The sequence below is a fragment of the Sturnus vulgaris genome, chromosome 9 (assembly GCF_052056855.1).
Source record: "Sturnus vulgaris isolate bStuVul1 chromosome 9, bStuVul1.hap1, whole genome shotgun sequence".
Lineage (NCBI taxonomy): Eukaryota > Metazoa > Chordata > Aves > Passeriformes > Sturnidae > Sturnus > Sturnus vulgaris.
This window is the reverse complement of record NC_142251.1, coordinates 6,550,234-6,559,498: the sequence shown is the minus strand read 5'-3', so window position 1 is coordinate 6,559,498 and position 9,265 is coordinate 6,550,234. Positions and strand designations below refer to the sequence as shown.

The 9,265-nt window shown below is 46.2% G+C and overlaps 1 long non-coding RNA gene across 1 annotated transcript in view; it reads right to left on the bottom strand.

The window, feature by feature from the left end:
- Positions 1-258: 258 nt before the first annotated feature.
- LOC148222788 (uncharacterized) overlaps positions 259-9,265 on the bottom strand; it is a 50,735-nt gene continuing 41,728 nt past the window's right edge. The window contains exons 6-7 of the long non-coding RNA XR_015805352.1: positions 4,764-8,187; positions 259-2,513 (exon numbers count right to left, since the gene is read on the bottom strand). This is a non-coding gene — a long non-coding RNA (uncharacterized LOC148222788). The remainder of the gene's footprint in view (positions 2,514-4,763; positions 8,188-9,265) is intronic.

Genomic DNA, 9,265 nt, shown 5'->3' with positions numbered 1-9,265 from the left:
AATTCTGATTTTAAATCAGCACATGAGACAATTAATTTTGTAAGATAAGGAATCTGTTGCAAATATACAGCAGTACACCCACACATCACCATCTGCTGTGGAGAATTAAATGTACAACTCACAAATTAAATCCTGCAAAGTTGGTGCAAAAAGGTCCTTGCTTGAATTTAAACAAGGCTGTGGAAACCTGCAAACACATTGCAAAAGATCATGAAAACAATAACAAATTTGTCCATCTGCAAGTCAGTTCTAGCAGGGTTGGGGTTTTGTTTCATTTTTTGTATTGGTGCATTTGCACTAAATGTTGCAGCTCACAATGCAACTTGTATAAACTATATTTGAGCTCTCCTGGCCAGGAAAAGTCACTCTTGGAAGTGCTCCTTACAAGTTCCATAACTTTTCCCCAGGTCTTCTATTCTTACAGGGAGGAAAAACAAAACCAAAACAAAACCAAAACAAAATTCCTTTTTTTTTCATACTCAGTTTATTGAAGAAAAAAAATTGGCAAATCTGGCAATTGTTGTGGATGTTTTATTATTAGATTTATTAACAAACACTGTTCCACTGAAGTGAGGAAAAATAAATATCAACAATTACTGCTGCCATGAAAAAACAATGACAAGCACAAATAACTGCGTCCCTTTGACTCCCCTGGAGCCAAGCCTTCATTCTCTGATTTTGCCTCCCATGTTCTTCTAACACACTGCTCTTAATTTTTTTTACACCTGGCAGAACCACCTGAGACTAAGTCACATTTCCTGATCTCCTGCACTGAGGAAGTGGCTATGAAACCTTGATAGCCGAGAAAGGCAGTGAAGCCTGTGGGCCTGGTCACACCAGTAGAACACAGGGTTGGGTGTGAGGAGGAGGCTGGAGCAGCCTGGATGCCAAACTCTTTGCACCTCTGCCTTTTCCACGTTTGGCTTTGATCTCCAGGTCTGCTGGGCACTCGCTGGCAGCCATGGGCTGTAGGTGAGCCTGGGACCTGCTCCTCACACTCTCACCAGCTGTGCACCTCAAAAAAGTTGTTTTTTGCAGCATTAGGATGACCAAAGCCATGCCAGTGAGCTCTGAAATGCAGGTGCCCTTCTCTTTTCTTTTCTAATGGGATGCCAGGAAAACATACTGGCATTTTCCCTGGTTACTACTTGATTGTATCAATAAAAGAGCTATAAACACGCTGTCTCAAAGCACACACACCACCAAGCCCATCAGCATCTGGAGTTCTACCTGCACGTCCCCAAACTATGGAGAATGAAATACAAGATACAGCATTCCCCTGCCACACACAAAAATTGCTCTGGGTTGGTGTTCTCAGGGATTTTAGCAGGGTGGGGTTTTTTGAAAATGAAAAGATTTCCTACACCTTTTTCTGAGATGCATGTGCTGCTTTAACACACACTTATCCTCTCACACACCTGGGAAGTGCTCTCAGTACACACACCCCGAGTATAATTTATGCTGAGGGCCTGCTACATGTTTAACTCAGATAAAGTGTATCCGTAATTAAGAAATGCAGCATCAGAGGTACAACGTGCATGGAAATTTGCGGAAAGGATTCTATCAACGGAACGAATGCTGCTGAAGACTATTTAAAACCACAGCCTAATCAGAATACTACGCCTCTCTATATTTTTATATCAATATCACCAGCCCTTTGACATCCTCAGCACTGCTAACACTCTGCCTGGAAGCCAACTTATCGCAGCTGCCTTGGGCACACTCGCATGCATAAAAAATCAAGTGACTTGATTAATCAGTGGAAGTTGCTGAATCATGGGCTTGCAGCCGTGCCTGCGTAGCCCTGGCTATCGATGGGAAACCAGCAGCCTGGGATTGAGATTAATCCCTATCAGCTGGTCCACAGACCTGTGTGGCCCTTTGCCAGCATTTTTATGAGAAATAGAATCTTAAAAATTTCAGACCTGAAAAATAGCCGTGTCAAAGGGGTGAGAGTGTGTGTATGAGAAGAGACTCCAAACACAAGTGTCAAAAGGGAAGTGGAGCTCAGGAGAAGAGAGAGGAAAGCTGTGAGTGTGAAAACCCTGACTCTCCTGGAAGCTGCCTCCAGCAAGCACAGCCAGAGACAGCAGCTACAGGTGTATCCCACCTTGAGCAAGCCCTGTCTGAAATTCAGCAGCCTCACCAAGGGAAGAGCAGGAAGAAATGAGGCATGTGTGATATGGGTAGGGGTGGAAAGCAAAAGTAGCCAGGCTGTAGCATCAATGCAACCATACCAGGAAAATGGGAGCATTTCTGGGCCCCCTGGCCATGAGCTACCTTGCCTTGGGCTTTCAGAAATCAGAGAGGCTGGGACAAAAAATATTTTTTCTTAACACATAAGGAGCAATTTGTCCAGAAGAAAAAAATAGGTGTCTAGGGGATATGTTTTGACACTCCCTGTAGAAGCTCCTTGAAAGTCTTACCCTGCCCAGTGTCTGGCAAGCTTCACCTGCTCTCAGGACGGCTGGAGGCTTTGGGAGAAGGAGCTTCCTTTCTGTGCCAGCCTGTGTCTGGGAAAAAAAAAAAAAAAAAACCAAAAAAAAAAACCTTGGAAACAATTCATTGAACCCTACAGGGACCATGTGCACCAGCCCTGCTGTCTGGCCATGTGCCCCAGACAGGAATGGTGCTTTTTTTTTGTGGAGTTCAAACCCTCCCATCCAAAGACATTATCCTTTGGTTGGATCTTCAGGTGAGAGAAACAGCCACTGCTCCTCTGAAGGACCCTGCCCCAGCTGCTTTCTGCTAGGAAATCAAGAAACTTTTTGTTTAAAGAAACACATTTGCCAAATCTTTACTGCCAGGCAGCTGGTCGAGGCTTTTGCTTTTTTTTTTTTTTTTCAGAGGGTAAGTTAAGTGTCCTTGAATGAGTGTCTGGAATAAAAGGAAAAGGAGGGCAAGCACCCTTTGTGCCAAACCTCTTATGCTTCCTCCAGTGTGACTCTGCTGCACTTGTGAATAATCATATTAACATATATTAGAGGCGTTGTGTGCCAGTAATGGAAGAGATTGTGAAACCACAGTAGCTTATCTATTAAAATAGCCAGAGCAATAATATCATGTCAGCTAAATTAAAAAGCAGAGAAGACACCAATCAGGTTGATCACTGCCTAAACCCAGTGTATCTTTGGCTACACACATATATTTCAATATGAACTGACTCTGTGTGTATTTTCAATATTAAGAGATAAAATACTGTTCTTTGCCATGTTATAAACTAAGTTTGTGCAATGGAACAGATTTTTAAAGCTAAGTTAAAACCTCTTGAGACTAAGGGGTTTATAATGGAAATGCTGACAGACTCTTAACTGCAGCATTGGGATCTCTCTTGCTATTATGACCAGATAAACCAACAAGGTAATTCAATGTAGTGTTCCAGCTCCAAGACACTAACACACTCCTTCTGGTCCCAGGTGCTGAGGGGAAGTTAAATATAAAACTTAATGAAACTGCTGTGACTGATTACAGGGCTGGATGGTTGGCCCTGCACCAGGGAAAGGTGAATTTCCCTCCTGGGGAGGTGTCTGAAAGGCAGGCAGTGACCGGCTGGTTCAAGTGCAAGCTCTGGCTGGAGCCTTCTAAACTTCACAGAAGTCAAATGGCTTTCTAAAGTCTAATGGGTGGCTAAAGTTGGGAAGCTGTGAGAATTAAACCCAGTCTCTGCACACACACCAGACCAAAAATTGGCGAGAAACGCAGAGCAGGTCCAACACTCCCACCATACACCACACAATGGTGCTGAGGGCAGGATCTCTGCTCACAGGGGCTGGGGTACACAGACTGCCCTCCCTTCCTGCAAAACTGCCACAGAAGCCTTCAGTTTAGCAACTCAAGTGCCAGGGAAACCAGCTCTGCTCTCAAAGCAAGAGCTGCAGGGAAGCTGAGGCTGGATGGGTGTTCAGTCCCTGCTCTGTTTCCAGCACTCTCCCCTGGCCCCAGAGGCAGGAGATAGCTGTGGAGTTGTGCTAAGCTGGCACAGCAGTTCTCCAGCTTCTGTCCAAATAGACAGCAAAGCTGCCAGCATCGGGAATGCCGTTCATGCCATGCTTTGACACCCAGAAAACTTTGCTACTCCTTGTTGTGCCACTTATTACCAAGATTACTAGGAGGTGCACACGCTGCCTCTACCTACACATGAAATCCTGAGCAAACGTCCCGAGGTTGGAGGGCTGGTAGCACTGTCTACTGTCAAGACCGTCTGACATTTCAAATTACAAGACTCTATTTTCAGCTGCTTATAACTGTCATATTTTGACCAGTAACTTGTCATTTTTCCATCCTGGGCATCTGCCGCAGGCTGAATTTTTTTGGAAAGCTTCAGCCAAAACAATATAGCTATTCCCAAGGGCAAGGCCAGGGAACAATGCACAGTTTTGTAATGGTAAAAGAGAAAAAGAACTGACATCCTCTTCTTTAAGATGCACCACGACTCCTCACAGTTTGGATAGGGGAGTAGAAATTTAGTCGATCTGTGACCTTTGTATTAAGGATGTGCCTTTTTGTTACTGCCATGAAAATCTATGCAACTGTGGCCAAGTGAAAGCATTTGGAAAAATTCCAACCTGACTTCTTCAGCAAACACTTTTCTTTCATTAAGAATCCTAAAAGCTCTGAGGATCCTGTTCTGCTGGACTCATCTTGCCCTCCAGCTTGTGCAGGAGGGAGTAGCCCCATCCCAAAGGCAAAGAGATGGGGAGAGAAAAGGCAGAAGTTGAGCAAGGAGGAGATGGAGGGGAACAGGCAGAGTGATTTGCACCCACCAGAGTTGCTGCCTTTCCAGGGCTGGGAATGGGATCCAGGATCCTGAGTCTCACCATCAGGAGGCTGCCAGGAAGTGCTGTGAGATCCCACCGTGCCCGGTTGGAAGCAGCAGGTTTTACAGCTCCGAGCTCGGCGTGGCTTTTCCTGGGTTCACAGCCCACCAGCAGGAATTGCAGCTGGAAGTGCTCCACACTCTGGAAATCAGGTGCCAAAATGAGCAGCAAACATTTAGCAACCCCATGCAAAACGCTGGGTTAAATGCCCTTCCCAGGCCCACAGAGCTTTTGGCAGGACCATCCAGGTGGCTGAACTGGGACAGCCTACCATGCCCAGCTGCTTTCCCACAGCCCTCTCAATCTCCACAGCAAACAAAGCAGGGACCTGTGGGAAAAGCACCCCTGACTCACCTGTGATCCAAACCCATCCTGAGCCCCAGCCTCTCCTGCACCCCGGGGTGGCAGAGGAAAGGTGTGACACCAAAACCACAGCGTGGTTTGCACACACAGTGGTGCAGGCGGCTTCTGTTTGTGGATTCCCTAAATTTTGACTACAGGAATACAATCCTTCATTATGCCCTTTGAATATGGAAATCCAGGAGAGAGAAAATGGAGGGTGCTTTCTTTCTTGAGAGTTGTCTTTGACTGGCACATCCTTCCTTTACAGAAAGCTGATGTTTACTACTGCAATACATTTATTTTGAAACTCAGTTCATCTGCTGTAAGAAATTACTCAGACCATTAATTTTGGAAGCCAATGCTGAGAGATCACGAATGTTAAGAATTCTAATTATGTTGGGTCTGGAAATTTTAATGAATAAAAGAGACTTTTCATAAGCATCTCAAGCCATAATATTTTAATGCTATTGGCATTAATTAAAATATCTGGAATTTTTAAAGGAGCCCTCTCCTTCTCCCTTTAAATATTTTACTTCTACCATTAGAACAGAAACAGAATTTTGCTAAAGCCACAAAAAAAGTGTTCTCTGTAGCTGATCATCTCATTTATAATCGTGTCATGGCGGGAACAACCTTTCGCTGAAATTTTGTTTATGCTTCAAAAATTTTCTCCTAATAACATCTTCCCCACCCCCCTTCCCAAGCACTAGCAGGCCTGGATTTGTCTTCTGTGCAGGGCTAGGAAGGTAAAAGTCCAGATGATTTGGCATGCTACAAGGGACTGAATTCTCAGTGCCTGATTAATGATACTATCCATCTCAGAAGGTAGTGATTCCCTCCTTTAGAGCTTAGGGGCAAAAAAATAGCCTAACCTTTGAATTTATACTTCATCATCTCCCTCTGGCATTTGTGGCTTTCTGCAGGACACAGGGCTCAGTGCTGCCCTGTTCCCCACACCAACCAGCACAGAAAACACCCTGGGAGAGAGGGGGGCACCTGCTCCTCTGCTTCAGTTTTGCAAATCCTGGTTCCCGTGGATTTGTTGCCATATCCTGGGTGCCCGGCAAAAGCAAATTTCTAGGGGACACCCTTGCACTGCAGGGTGGGCAGATCATGACTGCCAAGGTCTCTGCTGCTTGTGCTGTGACCAGTGGCAGCAATGCTGAATGCAGAGGTTAGACACAGCTCTGGCTCTGAGGTCTTGGGAAGTGGGCTCATTCCCTGACTTGAGAGCTCAAATGAGCTCAGAAAGATAAAAGGGGTTTTTTGTCTCTGATCTTAAGCTCACGGGTTTTTACTTGGATTTTTCTTAGTGTCTAAATATACAGTCACTTGCTAGTTAGTAATAGTGGGACCTCACCTTGTTTGATGGTGTTCTCAGTTTTTAGAGTGTCTAATTAAAGGAGGGACACAGAAACTGTCAGTGCTCAGCCATTGAGAAAATGGAGCCAGTGGGTTTTCCAGGCACTGAACATGCCAGGAACTGCCTCGGATGGAACCAGCACTGTGACATTGCCTGGGCAAGGCAGAGGCAGGTGAATGGAACATTAGGGGCAGTGAAGAAGCTGCCATGCCCTCAGACACATTTTAAAAAGCATTTTCCCCTGAAAAGGCCACAGCTCCAGTTGCGAAATTTGAAAAATGAAAACAGCAAAACAGCATTTTGCAGTGGATCAGGGGAAGCAGTTTCCACAAGAACAGCAAATAACAGAAGGAGGAGGTTGAGCTTTATTTCTACCAAATTGGGCACAGCCTCCTCTGTCTCAGAGGTGCTTGGCACACAACGAGGCTGCTCCTGTTGGGACGCTGCACATCACCATTGCAGAGAGGCAGGTCACTGTTTCCTGGCAGCTCTTTCTCCTCCAGCACAAACATGCAGATTCAGCAGGCTGCCAAGCCTGCCTGTGCTTATTTCTGTGCTGGGCACAGCCAGGTGTCACACAGGTGAGGTTGCACACAGACATACAGGAGGCCCAGAGGGCTTTTGTCTATTTTCTCCATGTGGCTGAGAGAGCACTCAAAGGCACCTGCTGATCTTGTATGTTCGGTGAGGAGAGGAAAATCGATGTGGGAACTACAGATGGCTTCAGTGGTACAGGGTATTCCAGCCTGCTTTCTGATGGAAACAGAGCTGATTTACTCTTAGTGGCTTAACTTCACTGACCATTATATTTTGTTTCATTATTCAAAGGCAAACACTGAAGAAACATGTTGTGAACATGCCCGGTTCTTTCAGGTGGAAGGAGGTGAGAACCATTTGTGTAGCATTTCGGAGACTTGTTTTAGTGACTTCACATGGTTTCAGGAAGCTTTTCTTCTAATATTGAGCTGTCTTTAGCAGGCCTTTTTTTTTTCCTACACCTTGGGATCCAGTATAATTTCCTTGTTTTTTCTGCACTCCAGTGCTATCAGCCATCCTCAAGTGTTTGTCTCATCACTTTCAAGACTGCACCCCTACCCAGGAAAACAGTGAGGGACAAACTTTCTGCTCTCTGCAGGCTTTTCTCCCAATAAGCTGGAAAATAATGTTTGTTTGGCTCATATTCTTAGCTAGCTGCGGACTCCCCACTGATACCCCCTGCCCTGTCAATTGCTAACTAATCGTGCCTGCAGTAAAAGTAATCCAAACTGGGGAGTTGTTCAGCAGCAGCAGCAGAAGGATCCATTAAAACAGATGATGCTCTGTGCTCCATTTCTGTCCTCATCCTCCGGGATCACCCTGCCTGGGCTCTGCCCCAGGGCAGCACAGGCACCCACGCTCTGCAGAGTCACCCAGGAGCGTCCCCTCAAAGGGTTCATCTGGAAGGGAAAGGACAAATCCAGGCCAGGGGTCTGTCCCTGAGGGACCTGGCTGTGAGGTGATGTTGACAGGCAGGCTGTCCAGGAATGCTCACGGGCAGGAAGCTCTCCAGGAAGCTGCTGCGATGGATTTTTAGCTTTCTTGTCCTTGACACACGAGCAGCAAAGCAGCTCTGTATTTGGTTTGACTGAGGCTTCAAGGGGAGAAAACCCCTATAGTATTCAGGCCCTAGGGAGGCAAAAAAAAATGCACAGTAGTGATGTTCTGGAGCCAATTCAACCTTGCAACTCAGTGGCTGCTTGGCATTGGGAGAGACCCCAGCCTGGAGTGAGGGTTTCTGATGGCCTTTGGAACAAGCCTGTGGTATTTCACAAAATCATAAACTCACAGAATGGTTTGGGTTGGAAGAGACCTTAGAGATCACCTCCTTCCACCCCCTGCCATGGGCAGGGACACTTTCCATTGTCCCAGGCTGCTCCAAGCCCCATCCATCCTGGCCTTGGACACTGCCAGGGATGGGGCAGCCACAGCTTCTCTGGGCACCCTGAGCCAGGGCCTCACTGCCCTCACAGGAAACAATTCCCTCCTGATAGCTAATCTATACCTGCTCTCTATCACTTTAAAGCTGTTCCCTCTGGTAAAAAGGCTCAGTCCAGATTTACATCCCTTCCCCTCAGAGTGGGTTGGTTACAAAGCCTTTATGTCTGCCCCGTGGGTTTCCTTGGCCCTGTGCAGACCCAGGCCCAGCACCTTGCTCCCAACATTGGCTTTCTGGAGATCTGTACAGAGTAACAATACACACATGAGTTTAATTCAGCCACCTCCAGCTGGGATATAGCCACTGCTAACAACACCAGGTGGGGTCAAGAGGCCCTGGATGCTGAGTGACAAAATGGAGTTACCTTAGCTGGGCACCAAATCAGCCACCACTCCTGCTCCAGAGAACACTGTGCACAGCTAGAGCTATGGCTGGGCTTCCTCTCCCCACTTTGTTTAATTGTGTGACATTAAATCTACCCGGAAGCCAGTAGGTCAGGAGCATGCAGAATGTACCTATTTACCTTGCAGGTTTTAAAATTCAAATGGGTTATGTAAAGCAGCAAAGTCTACACAATTTAAATTGGCCTGACTTCTGAAAGCTGCAGGTTCCAGGACCTGAAAGAAAGCCTGCAGCTAGGCTGAGTATCCAAGGGAGGTCCTCTTGGCATACAAAGATCAAGCACAATCTGAAATTCAAACATACCTTTACGCTTAGTTTTTATCTTATTTCAGTTTCACGCAAAATAATGTTGCCCTAGAAATGAAA